The sequence below is a fragment of the Thermobia domestica genome, chromosome 11 (assembly GCF_964235325.1).
Source record: "Thermobia domestica chromosome 11, izTheDome1.hap1.1, whole genome shotgun sequence".
NCBI classification, from domain to species: domain Eukaryota; kingdom Metazoa; phylum Arthropoda; class Insecta; order Zygentoma; family Lepismatidae; genus Thermobia; species Thermobia domestica.
The window spans coordinates 17075754-17095643 of NC_137464.1; positions in this window are offsets into that span (position 1 = coordinate 17075754).

The window sequence follows — 19890 nt, forward strand, 5'->3', positions numbered from 1 at the left end:
TGGACGACGATCCTGAGGTGGCCCCATCACAGTTGCAGGGAGAGTATGACGCCCTGATGGATTGTCAGCGGGGTTAGGAGGTCCCGGCATGATCAGTGATGAAAAGGCGAGAGTGCTAACACCGAAGTGTTACGTCGCCAACTAGTAGATGTTAGTAAGTGCCTGGTGTTTCGCACACTAAAAGTGTAGCGCCCCACACAGGTATAAGTAGACTGTACGACCAAGTTAGTAACAAAGGCCCTGACTAGAAATGTGCGGCTCGGACCGTGAGGCCGATGTCGACTCTATAAGAGAATCCTCCGCAAAGAGACTGTGCGGCTCGGACCGTGAGGCCGATGTCGACTCTATAACAGAATCCTCCGCACGTTAGCTGAACAACGAGATGAATAACAAGATGAGCTAAGATCGCACGACACATAGACTTTCGTCTAGAGTCGCAAGGTCAGTATCTTTACGAGCGACCGAGCTCTAACCTATAATCTTAGTATTCAAACCTTTAATTTACGGTTATTTGTGATTTCACGTTTATAACAAAGACAAATATTTTTAAAAGAGTGTAGTTTAAACAAATTACTGAAATAAATATTTTTCACAAAGTTTATCCTTTTAAATTATTGTTCAAAGGCCTTTGCCTTTAGTAAGCCTTCTCCGAAATACATGCAAATGAATTGTGCTGCCATCTTTGGAGCTCTTTTAAAATACACATATATGTTTCTCGACAATGAGATCTCAGAAACTACAGGCTCTAGAAAGATGACGTTTTCACTGATCGATTGCAAATTTCATGTAGATTGTCCAGTTCTAATTGAATATTTAAAAAACATGGGCACTATTTCTTTAGTACATTTTTACGGGTACATTGGAAGTGTTGAAATTTCAAAAAAATAAAATAAAACATCACATCCTAATCATTACACATTCCAACACCACACTGTTGTATATAGCGGTTGTATATGTCTCCGGCATTTGTTTCATAGCCAAATAATAATGGAAAAGGAAGGATAACCATTTCTCCAGTCTAAGATGAACTTTTTTGGGGAGTGTTTTTCCCAATAAGCACCATATATAGAACTGACAATATATTAATTTTGTATGTAATGTATTTGCTTATTACATACTGCATGCAAGAAGAAAGAAAACACTGGTCGTACATGAATTAGAAACTCCAACCGGAAGTAGGCTCAAATCTTGCAAACGGTGCGAGATATTCAGAAAAATAATCGAAAAATCCCCCTTTATGATACCCCTTGGCTATTTTTAAATCAATACGTCTTTAACTTGTGTCTGTAAAGAGACATGTACAGATGTTGTAAGGAATGATAAGGCGATATATGCTCATATGCGAATAATGCGCTGTGTAGAGAGCGCAGGTTCAGCTAGTTTCTTGCAAAAATTCTTCAATCGAAGATTTATAATCGCCACTGATTTTCAATTTTGTCGATATTATCTTCAAATTCCACAGAAGGTGAAAGAAGAAGCTAAATCAGTAAAAGATGTTTCACCGGTTTCAAGCTTATTGCCACTGAAAAGCGACATTTCCTGAAGGATGTCTATATTATCAGGCTGAATTTCTTTAAGGAGTTAGTTTATACTTAAACTTACGTCTTCCCGAAAATTTTATTTAACGTCTAGTTTTAACGTACAGGTTTTGAACTAATTCTCTGCTGTGTAACGTCACAATATAACCATCAATGCTAATTTTATGAGGACAATTCTGACAGTGGGGTTTAGAATGTTACAACCTAGAGAACGCATCAAACGTCAGAAAATTGCAAAATGACACACACAATATATTACAATGTGGCTAAACTCAGAAAGTGGCTATAGAAGTGAAAAGCATATGGCTAAAAAGCCACTATTGGCTCTTTGGAAATTATGTGACTAACGACGTTCTCAAAATGGCCAGATCTCGTCACAAAGTGGCTAAATTGGCAACCCTAGTCGCAATACGAAGCAACTTACGCACAACCATGCCATGGTACATGGGGTATGTGCCATTCACATTCCTCACATTCCAGTGAAGCATGTAAAAGTACCTTTCAAGTGTCAGAAATTCCTCGAAAGGCACGTACCTAGCGACACGTGCTATGCATATGAAATGTACATTTTTCAAGTACCAGGTACGTAAACGGTACATATGGAACTTAAATGGCACGTTCCTAGAATGTACCTGGTTGGGTGGGTAATTGACTCTTAAACACACTAATTCTTACATATTTTAATTATTATTATTATTTGATATTACAAACTGCTTCATCTGGTAAGCCTGGACCGAATTCACAGCCTGTTTTGATAGATTCGCTACGCCAGCTCGAATTCTTGTGAAATCGGCGGTCAACCCAAGATTTTAACACATCATTGTCCTTCTGTTTTTATATCTATGTGTTAAATTTTGACAATAGACAAATATCTGACTTTCTGTCGCCTTTTCGGTAGTGTTACAACTCAGAGGGTTTTATGGTTTTTTTAGTTCTATACAGTATTCTTATAGCTGCTTAACAGAAAAAAAACAGTAATTTTTAGTTTCAACTCACAATATAGTTGGCTAGGGTGATCAAGCATAGGTGACTGACCTTTTGGAGCTTAGTTGTCTTCTACAAGTTTGCTTAAAAAAATCTAACTCACTAGAGTCTATCTTTCTATATATGAAATCCAATATCTATAGTTACATTCTCGATATAAACTTGAATCTTACCAATACTTAGGAAATAAAAATAAATGTGATTCTAAGTTAATTAATAATATAAATAATATATAAAAATAAAAAAAAAACTATTTCCATTTTGATATGCAAATTAATAACATTTAAATATACTACTATATAAACTTTATTAATAAAACTAATGTGAGACTGCGTCGTACACCTGGAGACAGTGACAAATGGCTAACCGTTTGATAACGATGTCGACAGTTGGCTCATTGATACTCCGCGTGCGTGGTCCATTAGACAGTTTCACTGCTGTGATAAGAAAAAGTTGGTTTAGTTTCTAATTCAACTTATACCAACAAATATTCCCATGATTCCAGAATTATTTTGTGTATAATTCTCAGAAAAACAATGTACGTAAATATTTTCGTGAAATTTATTCATTTTATTCTCCTCATTAATAGTGCATTTGGCGGGTGCCACAAAAACAAAGGAAGAAATGGCCATTTGTTTGACCAGTTCCACCTGGGCTGAAGGGGATCGCAAAGGGATGAGTACGTTAATAAACAAGTACTAGTAGTAGTATGATGTAAACACCACGCGAAGAAGTTTTGGTTCAGATGGCGTGATGTATTCTCAAAATTAATATTGAAACCTAAAGTACAGTGAAACCTATGTTGGCCACCATCGGTTCCACTGAAAAGTGGCCAACTTACATGAAATAAGTGTGATTGGTGTATTTTTACAATAGCATTTCTAGTATTACTTGATTGTAAAATTTTAATAAGCAATAACACGACAGCTATTTAAATAACGTATATAGAGCAATCATAACAATATACAGTACAAGAAAAAAATATTACAGTATGTTTAATGTATGTACGTACATATCCTTTCTCTTCCTGAAAACTAGTCTATCGAATTGAAAACACAATAGCACAAACAACCATAAAATAGAAATATGTGTATGCGGTTGATTGAAGTTGATATTGTAGCACACTAAGTTATTCAGATTGAAAACAAGAAAAGCTAAATTATAAATCAATTTATATGACTTTTTTTTAGTTGTTACTGTTCTTTTCAATTGCAAAATAGTCCCCTGTTTTTCTTTGCTTTCTTTTCATTATGGATGAAATCCAATGTGCTTCAATTCTGTTGTACAGAAAACACATAAAATTGAGGTTTATAGGTGGGTGTGTACGCAAGAAATTGAGACGCACGTTGCAAAGTTTCTGCATGAATCATTAGCGGGGCCTGTTCTTTTTTCTTTTGTGATTCCTCCCCATCTTCACTATCTTCAGACACTCGACAAGCAATCAGGTGCCAATAGCTGACCGGAATTACTAAAGCTCCCCACTTATGAAAGGAGCCGATATAGTTAATGGTTTCACCAAACAGACAGGGTAAACAAATACGTATAACCATTTCTTGAATTCCTGAACGTTCTTTTTACTTATTCACATCTTCCTTCACCACCCTTTTGTCAGGGTAGTGTTCTGGCCATTGACCTCCAAGAACAAATCGTGGGAATCCATGCTTCACAAATACAGAACATCTGCTTCTCATATGGGAATACGGTATTTTTGCGTGGCCAATATATGCAGATATAGACGAAATCGATCAACTATCGACCAAATATTTACCATTCGACAAATGCTCGAAAAGAAGTGGGAATACAATACCCCGGTACATCAACTATTTATTGATTTTAGAAAGGCGTACGACTCGGTTAGGAGAGAAACATTATATAACGTTCTTAAAGAACTTGGAATACCGAGAAAGCTGGAACCGGTCAAAACCCCCACAGCCAAAACCCCCACACTCAAGAAATGTCAAAACGCCCACACAAACGGTCATAACCCCCACACAAATGGACAAATCTCCCAAACGCACGAACGGTCAAAACCCCCACAGCCAAAACCCCCACACTCAAGAAATGTCAAAACGCCCACACGATCGGTCATAACCCCCACACAAATAGACAAATCTCCCAAATACACGAACGATCATAATCCCCACAGCCAAAACCCCCACACTGGTAGTCGGTCATAACCTCCAACGGTCATAACTCCCACACAAATGGACAAAACAGCCACACATAGCAACGGTCACAATCCCCACATAAATGGACAAAACCCCCACACAAATGGACAAAACTCCCACATGCAGAAATAGTCACAACTGCCACACAAATTGACAAAACCCCAATACTCATGTATTGCCCTTGTACTTTTTAATAACATTTTTTATTCCACTTAAACTGATGTTGCAACTATTCTTCTTGGGCGTCATAAAGAGCCGCAACAAAGACGTGAAATGACGATCATTTCAGAGTGTGGGGGATTTGTCCGATTTTGTGGGAGTTTTGTCCATTTATGTGGGGATTATGACCATTGCTATGTGTGGCTGTTTTGTCCATTTGTGTGGGGGCTATGACCGATTGTGTGGGCGTTTTGACATTTCTTGAGTGTGGGGGTTTTGGCTGTGGGGGTTTTGGCTGTGGGGGTTTTGACCGTTCGTGCGTTTGGGAGATTTGTCCATTTGTGTGGGGGTTATGACCGATCGTGTGGGCGTTTTGACATTTCTTGAGTGTGGGGGTTTTGGCTGTGGGGGTTTTGACCGTTCGTGCGTTTGGGAGATTTGTCCATTTGTGTGGGGGTTATGACGGTTTGTGTGGGTGTTTTGACATTTCTTGAGTGTGGGGGTTTTGACCTAGACCCGAGAAAGCTAATTAGATTAATTAAGATATGTTTAAATGAAGCCCAAAGTAAAGTCCGGGTAGGAAAATTTTTGTCCACGAGCTTTCACGTCGAAAATGGCCTGAAACAAGGAGATGCGTTGAGCCATTATTATTTAATTTCGTTCTGGAATACGCTATAAGGAAAATTAAAGATAGCAACCAGGGCCTACAGTTGAACGGTATTCACCAGGTTATGGCATATGCTGATGATGTAAATTTAATAGGGGACGACAGGAGAACAATAGAAAGAAATGCAGAGATCTTATTAAACGCTTGCTTGAACATGGGTTTAGAAGTAAATGCAGAGAAAACTAAATACATGGAAGTGCGTCGGAACCGTAATACAGCAAATTATGGATGCGTTAAAATAGTAAATAATATTTTTGATAAAATGAACACTTTCAAATATCTAGGATCAATATTAACAGATGAAAATCATATTCACGAAGAAATTAAATGTCGACTAAAAGCAGGGAATTCGTGTTATCATTCAGTTCAGAATCTCTTGTCGTTGCGAATTTTGTCGAGGAATTTGAAGCTTAAAATATATAAAACGATAATTATATCAGCTGTTTTATATGGTTGCGAAACATGGTCGCTTACTCTGAGGGAAGAACATAGACTGAAAGTATTTGAGAACAAGATCCTGAGACAAATATTCGGACCCAAGAGGAACGGGAGTGGGGAATGGCGGAAACTTCATAACGAGGAACTACATAATTTATATGGTTTACCCAACGTTGTTAGGGTCGTCAAGTCTAGGAGGCTTAGGTGGGCAGGTCATGTAGCTAGGGCGGAAGAAAGTAGAAACGCTTTCAAAGTCTTGACTGGAAGACCAATCGGAAAATGACCATTAGGAAAACCTAGGCGCAGATGGGAGGACAATATTAAGATGGATCTCGCAGAGATAGAAATACAAAGTAGAAACTGGATCCAGTTGGCTAAGGATAGAAGTCAGTGGAGAGCTTTTGTGAACGCGGCATTGAACCTTTGGGTTCCATAAGCCATAGAGTTAGTTGATATATGCAGGTAAATTTATCATTATCATCATAGGGTAAACATTGCTTCAATGCAGCCAACTTCCAAGATAGACAGGTGCGAGGGCGCCCTGTTGTGGTTTCGAAGGGTGGGCAAGTATAAGCGACGTTTCAAAAATAGTTTCAAATTTTGCTGTAACTAATGTAAAAATTCTATTGGATTTTCGATATTCTGAAGTACAATTTCCTATAGGGGGCAAGCGCCCATCTTGCCCCCCTGATGGGCGCCCTTGGACAGGTGGCCAACTTATAGAGTAATAAGTAACGAATGTCTTATACAAAAATGTAGGTTCAAGACGAACTAGGCCAAGATAAGCAGGTGGCCAACTTAGAGAGGTGGCCCAGTTAACATTTTTTACTGTAGTATTCTACTACTTCCGGTTTTAGTAAAGATTATATTGGAGGTTGAGTACAGTATATTCTTGGAATGATTAATAGGTTCTAAAAAACCGCTTCTCACTATCTGTTACTGTTTTTGCTCTATAATGATCAACGGAAGAAATAAAAAAACGGAAATGGTTGATGTCTACCACTTCCGTCAGATGGATCAAACGAATCTCTATTCCTACTTTTAGAGCCTCTACGTCCTTGTCAAAATTAATGGTCACCCATCAAGTAGTTCTTGAGATCTTTCGTCCCCTGGAGAGACAGAGTAAATATACAGTAAAGCCTCGATTACTCGCGAACAGATAGCCTAATCCGCAGTGCAGAATGTCCGCGAGTGCCGCAAATATTATTATTATTGTTATTGTTATTAATAATAATAATAATAATAATAATAATAATAATAATAATAATAATAATAATAATAATAATAATAATAATAATAATAATAACCCTGCTGCATTCGCGGTCAATTATTTTTCATAAGAAGTCGCTGCAAACTGACACTGCGCATGTAAATACATACTGCATGTTCTAAAATATAAAAATATATTGCAATGTAAAAATCAATATTTCCAACAATAGTGCACGTTGCGAAGTGCAACACTACTCTGATGAGAAGAAACCGACTGTTGTAACATCGTGATTTAATAAAAGTTTTATTATTATTATTATTATTATTATTTGTACAATAAAAGTTTTTATGCTGAATTTTTTTTGTTTGCACCTCATTTTCAGACTTTTTTTTTTGGGGGGGGCTATCCGCGATTTTCGCTATCCGCGGTGCCCTTGCCAGTCAATTCTGTGGATGGGGCCGCGGTAGCTCAGTAGGCGAGCGGTCAGTGGCGTTAGACTGATGATCGTGAGGTGAAACCCATTGGGGGTTCGAGTCCCTCTGTAGTAGCAGGGTGGAACTTTAACTGTCCTCATTGTTTCTATGTTCATGTCTCTGTCGGGTCTAGTAGCCCTGAAAACTGGCGGAATAGAAAAATAAGTTAGGATTTAAAAAAAAAAGTAGGAGAGCGTTCACCTCTGTGCACGAGGTCCTTGGTTCGATTCCAGCTCGCGCCAAGTGAGCTTTGTGGTAGACAAACACTATGTACAGTACGTGGGTTTTCTTCCGTTTCCTACCACTTTCTCCATTCCAACATTTCATTCATTTCTCATCATCACCGTCTCCTTTAGCCTAACCGGCATATAACGTGGCACGTAAAACTCAAAGATTTCATTTTTCCAATTCCGCGGATAATTGTGGCTTTACTGTAAAAGGGAATTTTTAGTAAACCAAACTCCTTAAAAACAGAAGTTTTTAGTTATTAAAACATATTACGGAGAAACATGAAAATAGATGATAGAGACGGAAATCAAAGTAAAAAGCAGTGTCCTAACGTGGCTTTTCTAACTCGAGAAGCAGTTATTTTTTAATGCATTTAATGAACTACAGTATTTTCAAATCGTTATTGCGTATATATATTTACTGTATTATTTTAAATGTAGTATTCTGTTTACTCAGAAGTAGCTTTTCCATAGACACTAGCTACGATCCTGGTGAAAAGTTACGTTGCCGCGGCTTTAGATAGAAACAATATGAAGATTATGAGATATAATAGAAAGATAATTGTCGACGAAGTTCCTTAACAATTGGATCAAGTTTGCACGTGTTGAGGTTGCACGTGCATGTCAGATATGACAGTTATCAGGAATCACGTTCCAACACACTGCATCAAAATACAGTCATTGTCCATCCAAGATTGTCTTCTCATTATAATAGGCGTAAATTTTGACTATACATCCAATATCAAGTGGTTATTTGATGAACACTTTACAATGATCGTAACTCAACGGGGAGAGTTTCGATTGTTAGTTCTCCATGCATTTTCTCCTCCCAGCAAACATTTCTCTTGCACACCCTGAGCATAATATGCGTTTCTTATTTACGTAGTTTCAAGTCCTTCCAGCAATGTGGATTCACAACTGGCAATTACGAGTAAAATTCCATATCTAAAATTTTAAAAAAATCACAATCCATCCCCAAGTACATTTTAGTCTACGCCACTGATAAAATTAGCATGACCGTTAACGAAACCACATCCAAATGTATTTTGATTGCTTATCAGTGATACTTCCTGTAGTAATTACGTAAATCTTTGTTTATATTTTCTCTTAATATGAGGCTGTATGAAAGACAAAGAGCAATGACTGCAACAAGAGCAGCAGAAACAAAAATCTTGCTGAATCATGTTTTTACACTGAAAATGAATGATAACAAGGAAACACGGAGTTGTTTACAATTATTGCATGTGCGATGTAAGAAGAAAGAAAAATATCCATTATTTACATATACGTACGCAGGAAAGATAGTTTTAATCAGCTACTTGAAAGAAGTTCGTGTTTTGTTTCTTGTTTGGATAACACAGAACATTCTCACCATTAATGGCTCCTGAAGGGTTACCGTATTGGTAAATATTGAACTTTTAGCACTTCGAATTGAGGAAAATGTTAGTAGTGTCAAACTAAGGGAAGAGAACTGATCTAAGATCAGTGGCGGATCTATCCCGGGGACGGAGGGATTTAGCTCCCTTATTTTTTTTTAAAAAAATAAAGAAGTGATTGAAGCTATTATTTACATATTTTTGAAAGTTTATAGTAAACGTTGCTTTTTATTCTTTGTTGGACATTTCTAGGATAACATTAATAGTGGTGAGGTGTATATTTATATTAAACATTTATTTTCGTCGACAATAACCAAGTTCACTGTTAATTACAACTTTTTGCCATAGACCCAGGGCCGGATTTCCATGTTTTGTGCCCATGGGCCCTAGCGAAATTGTCGTCCCTAGCTGCCTATTGCTGCCCTTTTCAGCAGATTCATCGACAACTGATCAAACCACCATAATAATCAACTGACTTATGACAATATTTGCTATGACTAATCTGATACAATATTATCGTAGTCACGGCCATTTAAAAAAATGGCTTTCGCTTATTTTATTGAGTCGTTGCTGAAATATGTATTTTCAGTAGTTTGGTCATTTTTAAAAATATTTTTAAAAAATTCCCGCCCCTCAAAATTTGCCTCCCTGGTTCATGTGGCCCAAGTCTAAATCCGGCCCTGCATAGACTCTATAAAGCCCAATGTCATGTAACTAACCTGCTTAGCTACGATACCTGTAAATGCCTACAATTTATTAATTGCGAATTCGTACTTCATATCCAACTGTAACTGGTGAAAGGAATTATTTATTTTTTATTCCTAATTCCTGTTAACGAAATGCGTAAACAGATTTCAAACTAGAATCATTTGCGTAAACTCATGATATACCTATTATAGTATGGGTTCTGGATGTCCCTCAGTTTTTACCTCAGGGGCGCGGTAGCTGTGGTAGAGCGTTCACCTCCGGTGCTTGGGGTCTCAGGTTCGATCCCAGCTTACACCGTGAGAACTTTGTGGTGGACTAACACCGTGCTTGTGGGTTTTCTCGGGTTTCTCCCGTTTCCTCCCACTTTCTTTATTTCACCCATTTCTCATCATCACCGTCTCCTTCAGCCTATCCTGCATAACCGTGGGACGTAAAACTTAAAGATTTTATTTCATTTTTCTTTTTCAGTTTTTACCTTCTATATAGATCCGCCACTGCCTAAGGTGCTATACATTTTGTATACAGTACGTTAGGTAAGTTTTATTCCCTTTAGTTTGTAGCAATGGAAGTTTAAAATTTACCGATGTAACTTTCCTCAAGACATGTCTCTGATTCTAACATGCTTCCTTCTGCTTCTGAAGCTATTTAGAGCAATACATCGTTCAGCTATTCACTTGGATATTTCTTGATAAAGGAAACATAAAGAACAACCATACAATTTAACTGTGTCATCTACCGTTCTCAGGCTCGGACTGGCCAGAGCAGGAGAGCAGGAATTCCTGCCGGGGTTTCCTCTAAATCATATTGCAAGGATCCCCACATCACAACAGACGCACGTGTCAGCCCAACACGTGCTAATAATTACAAACAACCTAGCAGACAACAGGCCGACACGGAAGACACCGAGGAACACCGAAAGCAGACGGACCTCACGGAAGGACCCGAGGAGGACAAATAAAAGGAGGACCAGCGAGGTACCTAGCATCAGTCGACCAACTGATCGCCTAAGCTTTACCTTCCCATGTCGCTGTGGACTAGGAGCACCTCTTCCTTACTCTATGTCGCACTGGGCTAGGGATCCATCTTAAACTTATAATCCAAGCCTAACCTACAACCTGCCAAAGTGTTCTGGAAACTGCCATGAGTGGAAGGGGCACCCGGCAAAACATTTAGCATTCCTTCACTTGGTCATTGAGGAAGAGACATTAAATTAGAGACACTTGTATTTATTATATTATATTTTGTAATAAAACTTAGGTGAAGGGGAAAAGACACCCGGTCTATCATTTGATTCTACCGAAACATTACCATATATAATAATGAATATTGAATAACATGAAAAGGAAGATAAAACATGTCTGCTGTTTTGGAGCATAGTTACTCGTTGTAGTTAGTTCCGTTCCCAGAGTTCGGTGGCCCTTGCATTAGATGTAGTCTTGGGTTCCTATTATTAGGATGAACTAACAGTATTGTAAACTCCTGTTTGGGGCCCTTTGCTTGTGGTCTAGTAAAAATATATTTCAACAATATGAAGAATGGAGCCCAACCATCATATTGTTTAAATTGGATTTGGTGTCCCATGAATGCTGAAATGAGACTAATTTTTATGAAATCCTGCTAGGACCCTTTGTTAATCGTTTGACAAGTTATTGTAACACCATAAAGAAACAGAACTTGTCCCCACCCTGGGGCCCCATTACCACTCGTAAATGAAGTTGACAGCTTTATGAAGAAAAGCCACCTCTCCATCGCAAAGGTTTTACAAGACTCTGTTAAATTTGTACTACTACTACTACTATTACTACTACTACTACCACCACTACTACTACTACTACTACTATTACTATTACTACTACTACTACTACTACTGCTACTACTACTGCTACTACTACTACTACTACTACTGCTGCTACTACTACTACTACTACTGCTACTACTACTACTACTACTACTACTACTACTACTAATAATAATAATAATAATAATAATAATAATAATAATAATAATAATGTGGGTTCTTCCAAGTGAGGCCCCTGCCGGGGCCCCATACCCCCCAGTACAAGACTGACCGTACTTATACAATACGACGCTATTCAATACGATTTTTAAAGATCCTCCCTTCGGTTAATAATATCATTATCTGATATAAAGTAATGGGTTAATTATGTCATAAGTAATATAAAGTAAGAGATTAATTATGTCATAATCTAGTATAAAGTAACTGATTAATTATGATCTGATATAATTAATTATCATCTGATATTACCTGATGGATTAATTATATCATCATCTGATATAACGTGATTGATTAATTATATCATCATTTGATGTGAAGTAATGGATGAATTATGTATTACTACCTTATATAAAGTAATGAATTACTTCTGTCATCACCTCATAATATTACTGATTAATTACATCATCATCTGATTTAAAACAAGCGAAACACAATCTGTTAACCTAAGCTCCCGGCGCGCAAAGCTGTAGAACATAGCCTCTATTGTCCAACAGTCCCTCCAACAGAGCCTATCCCTGGTTGAACTCGGCCAGTAATATGCCTTTATTCCATTGGCGTCCCTGGCATGTAAAATTTGGGGGAGACATCAAAGGAAATGATTTAACTGCTAGTGAGTATCTAAATAAATTAAATTAAAATAAAATATTGAATATTCCGTATTTCAAAATATTGGGGGGGACGCGTCCCCCCGCCAGAGACGCCCATGCTTTATTCCCTAGACCAAACACGTCAAACTCGTGGCCCTTGACTCATTTTCTATGTCCCTCGGGTTGACTTCGAGAAAATAATAAAACATTTCTTGAAAGACAGCGTATATTTTGGGCAAGAGCACCGACTTCTCTGGAGATTTCAGGGGCCATTCAGATGTGAGTTTGGTTGCAGACAAGGGTCTAAGAAGGCATGTATGAGGATTTTAAGACAAATTGAATTCAAATTATGCCAAATAGTATAACAATATATATAACAATAAAAGTGCATATAAAATACATATTCATAAAAAAATACATGGGAGGCCCACATGAGCATTGGCAGGCCGCCCCCAGGATCGGCGCCATTGGTGGTAACGTTATACTCCAAGTTTCATCTCCCTGACTTCAGGGATTCTCGAGATATAACATTCTTGGCTAAAAAGAAAAAAGAAAAAGAAAGTTACCTCCTTAGCATACCGGTACATATTTCCAAAAACCCTTCCTTATTCCATACTTTCGTGAGAAAAGAGTATTCTTTTCAAATTTCACGTATTTACCTAAAATATCATAGTAGCGCCTGGGCGCCGATGATGAGTTACTGACTTCTACTCTCTTAGATAATAGTACATATAGGTAACAGGGGGAAGGTGTTCAAATATTGGACATACACACTTCGATTGATCTCGTTTATGAACTAATTATCTTGTTTGTGAACATATTCCATGATTTTATTTTTAATCTCATAGGTGACCAATTATTTTATGGAACATTAAAAAAAATCTAGTATATATTCTGTAAGAATCAAATCACTTACAGTTAGAAATCTTTTCAAGTACCTTATTAAGTTCCTTATACGATTTTTTCTTGATTTCTTAAAGTCTATTGCAATATAATAACTGCATTCAATTTATTAGTTGCAATAGCTCTTATTTAGCATGAAAGAAACACTCTTATCTTTTCCACTTTTATGAAGCTAGTAGTAGGGGAACAAAATTGATAAAGTTGCACAGAAAATGAATCCGTAGGAAATTCATTGCCAACAGCAGCAACAGTTATTTTCTGTAAGTTCTTGCATCTAAGACTTAAAGAAGTATTGTTGCCAACATAACAAGTAGGTGTGTTGGTTGCCATATTGGTTCAAAAATGGCCGATAAAAAATTCATATAATACTTAAATTCATAATGAACAAACTCCATGGCTCTGGATAAGTAGAGTAACAAATAAAACACAGTTCTGACCAGAGCAGAATGAAATATATTAAAAACTATACTTACAATGTTACAGTTTCAAGGACCTAACGTCCTCTTCATCAGACACAAACACTGAGAAAAGACATGTGACAGCAGATCTTATATACATGAGAAAGTGAAAGGCCACGCCCCTTCTTCTCTCTCATTGGTCGGAGGGAACCAATGAGGATAAAGTTACTTACGCGCAAACAGAAAAATATAATGAGTCCTTTCACTTTTTCTAACACTTCCTTAATGAGATGACATACAAAAAAAAAGTAAATAACAAATAGAAAATATTAAATAAGAAAAAAATATATATATAACTAAATATATAAATATATAAATTTAAATAAATAAATAAATATTAATAGTCTATATGCACTTTTCTTGTTCCTTTTCTATCACATCCAACAATTTCTCCCATTGCTCGTGTATATTCATACCGCTTGTCCAATTCATTAGGTTCTCCTCTTGTTCTCTCTTTATTCTTCTAGCCTCTTTCCACTTTCTAATAATCTTCCTCTTCTCTCTCTCTAAACCCCTAGCTCCCTCCCAGTCTATTTTATGTCCCGTTTCCTTCACATGTTTGTATATAGCATTATTATCCCTTTTCAGTCTAACATCATCCTTATGTTGTTTTAATCTGTCCATAAGCCTTTTCCCCGTCTCCCCTATGTATTTCATGTCACACTCACTACACTTCACTTCATATATCACTCCTTCTTCCTGCTCCTCTATATGATTTTCCTTCCTTTTCCTTTTCTTCCTTATGCACTTCAACAAAGTTTCTCCTCCTTTTCTATAAGTCTTCACACCACCTTTTCTTAATAACTTCTTCAGCACTTCGGTCTTTTCGCCTATGCTCTGAATGCCGTACCACTTCTTGTCTTCCTCTTCTTTCCTATCCATATTATCTTCTTTTCTCTTTCTCCTAAACTGCTCTATCCTATATCCATTATTGTTCAATTGTTTGTAGAATTTTTCCAAATCTTTTTTCTTTCCCTCTTCCTCGCTGTTGATGTTTTCTATCTTCCTTTCCATGTTCCTAATGAAATTCTTCTTAGTTGCTTTGTCTACATCACTTCTCCAGTGGTATCAGAAACCGTGTTGGGCAGGTATTTATTGCCACTGGAGAAGTGATGTAGACAAAGCAACTAAGAAGAATTTCATTAGGAACATGGAAAGGAAGATAGAAAACATCAACAGCGAGGAAGAGGGAAAGAAAAAAGATTTGGAAAAATTCTACAAACAATTGAACAATAATGGATATAGGATAGAGCAGTTTAGGAGAAAGAGAAAAGAAGATAATATGGATAGGAAAGAAGAGGAAGACAAGAAGTGGTACGGCATTCAGAGCATAGGCGAAAAGACCGAAGTGCTGAAGAAGTTATTAAGAAAAGGTGGTGTGAAGACTTATAGAAAAGGAGGAGAAACTTTGTTGAAGTGCATAAGGAAGAAAAGGAAAAGGAAGGAAAATCATATAGAGGAGCAGGAAGAAGGAGTGATATATGAAGTGAAGTGTAGTGAGTGTGACATGAAATACATAGGGGAGACGGGGAAAAGGCTTATGGACAGATTAAAACAACATAAGGATGATGTTAGACTGAAAAGGGATAATAATGCTATATACAAACATGTGAAGGAAACGGGACATAAAATAGACTGGGAGGGAGCTAGGGGTTTAGAGAGAGAGAAGAGGAAGATTATTAGAAAGTGGAAAGAGGCTAGAAGAATAAAGAGAGAACAAGAGGAGAACCTAATGAATTGGACAAGCGGTATGAATATACACGAGCAATGGGAGAAATTGTTGGATGTGATAGAAAAGGAACAAGAAAAGTGCATATAGACTATTAATATTTATTTATTTATTTAAATTTATATATTTATATATTTAGTTATATATATTTTTTTTTCTTATTTAATATTTTCTATTTGTTATTTACTTTTTTTTTTTTGTATGTCATCTCATTAAGGAAGTGTTAGAAAAAGTGAAAGGACTCATTATATTTTTCTGTTTGCGCGTAAGTAACTTTATCCTCATTGGTTCCCTCCGACCAATGAGAGAGAAGAAGGGGCGTGGCCTTTCACTTTCTCATGTATATAAGATCTGCTGTCACATGTCTTTTCTCAGTGTTTGTGTCTGATGAAGAGGACGTTAGGTCCTTGAAACTGTAACATTGTAAGTATAGTTTTTAATATATTTCATTCTGCTCTGGTCAGAACTGTGTTTTATTTGTTACTTAAATTCAATCGAAATATTGGCATGTGTGGATAGAAAATTAAGGATTGAAACATCCACAATGCATTAAGAAGTAAGAAATATATAATGCAGAATCATTTGAGGCCAATGCAGGTGAAAGTGCAATACCGAAGCGTTATATTATAATGTATTTCATGTTTTAGCGAAGATAAAACGAGTCACTCACTCCAGTCACTAAAGTTAGGGTTTGTCCAATTCTGCCAGCACCAGCTTCAGATTATGATAAGATTTGGACAGCTATAATGAGATGTAAGTTGATTTCACAACATTTGGGCCAGGATCACACTGTTGTATAACATTTGATCAGGTTATTTACTGCAATGCAAATGAGCTAGTAAGGTAGAATAAAGATTAAACCTGTGGCGTAGAGGAATACATCTATTAAGGATATTGAGATATACATCGTAGAGGATATTAAGAATTGCTACATCTTTCCACAATGGAGATTATGAACAAGTTAGAAACACGGCGAAGGAGTTAACGTGTAATCTTCCAGCATTTGTAACAAAACTACAGGAATTTGTATATGAACATGTAAATAAGTTACTTTTAGATTGTGGTTTCCCTACTTGGAAACAGTGAATACATTTTTCAGTTTTATAAGAGCTGAACGTGAGGGAAACTTGCATAAGCACTTACAAGCTTTCTAAGATATGTTACCTTTAATTGCTGCTCATAATCATACAATCTACACTAAATGTAGTCCAGTGTACCTTACATGCATGCTAGATTTGCCACACTTACCCAGAGACGTTTATGCAGAGTTCACAGACGGTCATCTTAGTGTCAAAAGAAGCAAGCTGACGTTTGTAGAGATAGCAACTGATTAAGCCATTGAATATTTCAAGATTTGTAAGGTTGCAAATGATATAATAAGCATTACTCGGAATGAATATGCCAGACAGCGATGGGAATTCAGTTACAATGAGCTTAGACATCTGGTTAAGCGGTAAACCAGATCTTCAACATTGACATGAAAACACCTTCATCCACAATGAACCACCTAAGAACAACTAGAGAAGGACATCACTGATGTATCACTAATAAAAGAACAACTTGTGCGCTTTCAACTGTTTCGTGATATTAACAATGATTGAGAGAGATATTAACAGGAGATATAATCCCGGAAAATACTTAACATGGCATTCTCAATGGTTTTGAAAGTGGCAAACGGATTATTGAATCTATCGCTAAGACACTTCTACTTCCTGAATCCCAAGTTAATCTGTTTGAAACTATACCATAATCAATCCAAAAAACATTCAAAGACATTACCTCACAACGAAGTAAGACAAAAGTAAGACATCTGGAGTCTGTCACACAAGTTAATCAGCGACTAATTATATACATAGCCAGATAACCAAATGATGTTCGATTTCTTCTACAACATGAGTTCTTTGAATAACCTCCATACTTGTTCAGATTGGATTTTTCACCTATCATTGATTATGAGGCTGTTTTATTTCAGCCTCTAACACAGGATACAGTAGCCACTGCAAACATAAGAGATCTTCAGGGCTCAAGATCACTGATTATTGATGGTATGGCTTGTGTGCACAAGGTTGATAAACCAAAGAGTGGTAAAATTTTGGAAACCTTACAGATTCTTTCACTGAACATAGTTTTTCCAATTATGCAGCATTGATGTTGTTTTTGATAGATATGTCTCTCCTTCTATTAGATCAAGCACAAGAAACTTCAGATCTGGAAACAACTTACCCATTAGATGGATTATTCAAGACAGAGGAACGCCAGCATCATGCAGGCATTTTATGGCGCAGCCGCAGAACAAAGAGAACCTTGTTACTTTTCTCAGTGAGGAATTTCTTAAACATTCAAAAAGATTACCAGGCAACAAAGTACTAATTCATACTTCATTTCATACAGAGCCTTCCATTTGGTAAAACAGTGCACTCTGTAGCCGGAGACATCCCAAACCTACTTTCAGATCAAAAAGAAACAGACACAAGGACGTTGTTGCATTGCAAACAAGCTTTAGATGAAGGATTTACATCGTTTGTCTTTTCTAGCGACGATACAGATGTATTTGTTCTTCTTGTGTAGCATAATTTAGGCCCTCGCGTATGGATGAAAAGAAGCAAGCCAACTAGATTAATATCAATCCATAAGATTGTGTCTGATATGCCATGTTATGGTATACAGTCCTCTTTGCTTTCATTTCACACCACTACAGGCTGAGATACAACCAGTCAAATAAATAGGCATGGGAAGAAGTGAACTTGGAAAGTATATAAAGGCAACTAAGAATTACTAACATCTGTGGGACTGGAAAACAAAATTGCTTCTGATGTTTTCAAGAGAATTGAATATTTCGTTGTCCTTTTCCATTCCAAACTCACTGTATCTGAAGTAAATGATCTTAGATTGAAGCTATTTCATCAGTGAAAGACTACTCAACAACTGCCCCCAAACAGAGGACGCTTTATGACAGCATGTCAATCAAGCAAACTATCAAACGATCATTTGGAAGACAGCACTTCAGCAACGTCAAAAGCTGCGAACACATACAGATTGCGGCTGGCAAGCGAAAGGGATGTCGTACGTACCAATTATGACAACATTTCCACTGGTTTGTATAGAATATTAGTGCATCACAAGCTGTAGGCGCAAAAAATAATGTAAATCATCATCTTGTTCATGTAAATGTGCAAGACGTTCATGGTCTCCAACATGTGACTGTTATAATCAGGTGTGCTATAATGAGTATGCATCTCAACACAATTTATCAGACTCAGAAACTGAAGTGAGGATGAAGAATCGCACTGACTATAGATGACACTGTGAGAATTCAGATATGAAACTTTCTTCTCGTATTACAATTACAGTTTTATAGTTAACTTTCAGTTCGCTTTCATGTAATGTATTCGATTGAAATTGTTTTCAATTTAAAATATTAACAAATTAGTAACATTAATTCCTCTAACAAGGAATTTCAGTAAGGTGACCTAACAATGTTGATTTTAAACACAAACAAGGCTTAAACAATGTATAAAAGTACTTTAATTTACTTGTATGCATCCTAAGCTTTCATTTAATACCCCACATGACTACATTCTAATTAACTTGTATTACGTAATTTGTCATTATGCACGCCATTTTTGAACCAACATGGCGCCCACCCTACCAATTGCCGAGGTTGGCAACATTATTTTTCTAGCTCTTTGTACCAATGTCTATCATGGTAAAATAGTTGCCACTTTTGGCAATGAAAATCCTACGTGGTTACACATTTCTATATTTTGTTACCCTACTATAGGCAATACATTCGTATACATCGTTTCATCTTGATTACCGTGGTTTTACTATTGTTCACTGCAACCACTGAAATGACATTGTGATCTTTAGTTGACAACAGGAGGCAATCATATTTAATGACCATTTTATTATCTCAAGTAAGCTACGTAATCAATACCTGTGCTGAATGACGTAGCTTGTTTATTGTCAACACACACCTCTGCCTCGCCTCCAACTATTAACGAATACCTGTTTCTTCAGCATGATATCTTGGTGATATCTTCATTCAGTGCTGCAAACTCAGGATTACAAATAAGTCTAAATAGCTTTTGAAGAAATAAAAGCTACCTTGTGAACATTTTTACAAGTTACATTAACAACGGACACGTTGAACGAATGGTAGAAAAGATATTTACGAAATATATGTCACACCTGCATGTAAATAATATCATACTATAATGAACACTTAACAGAGACAAAAAGAAAAAT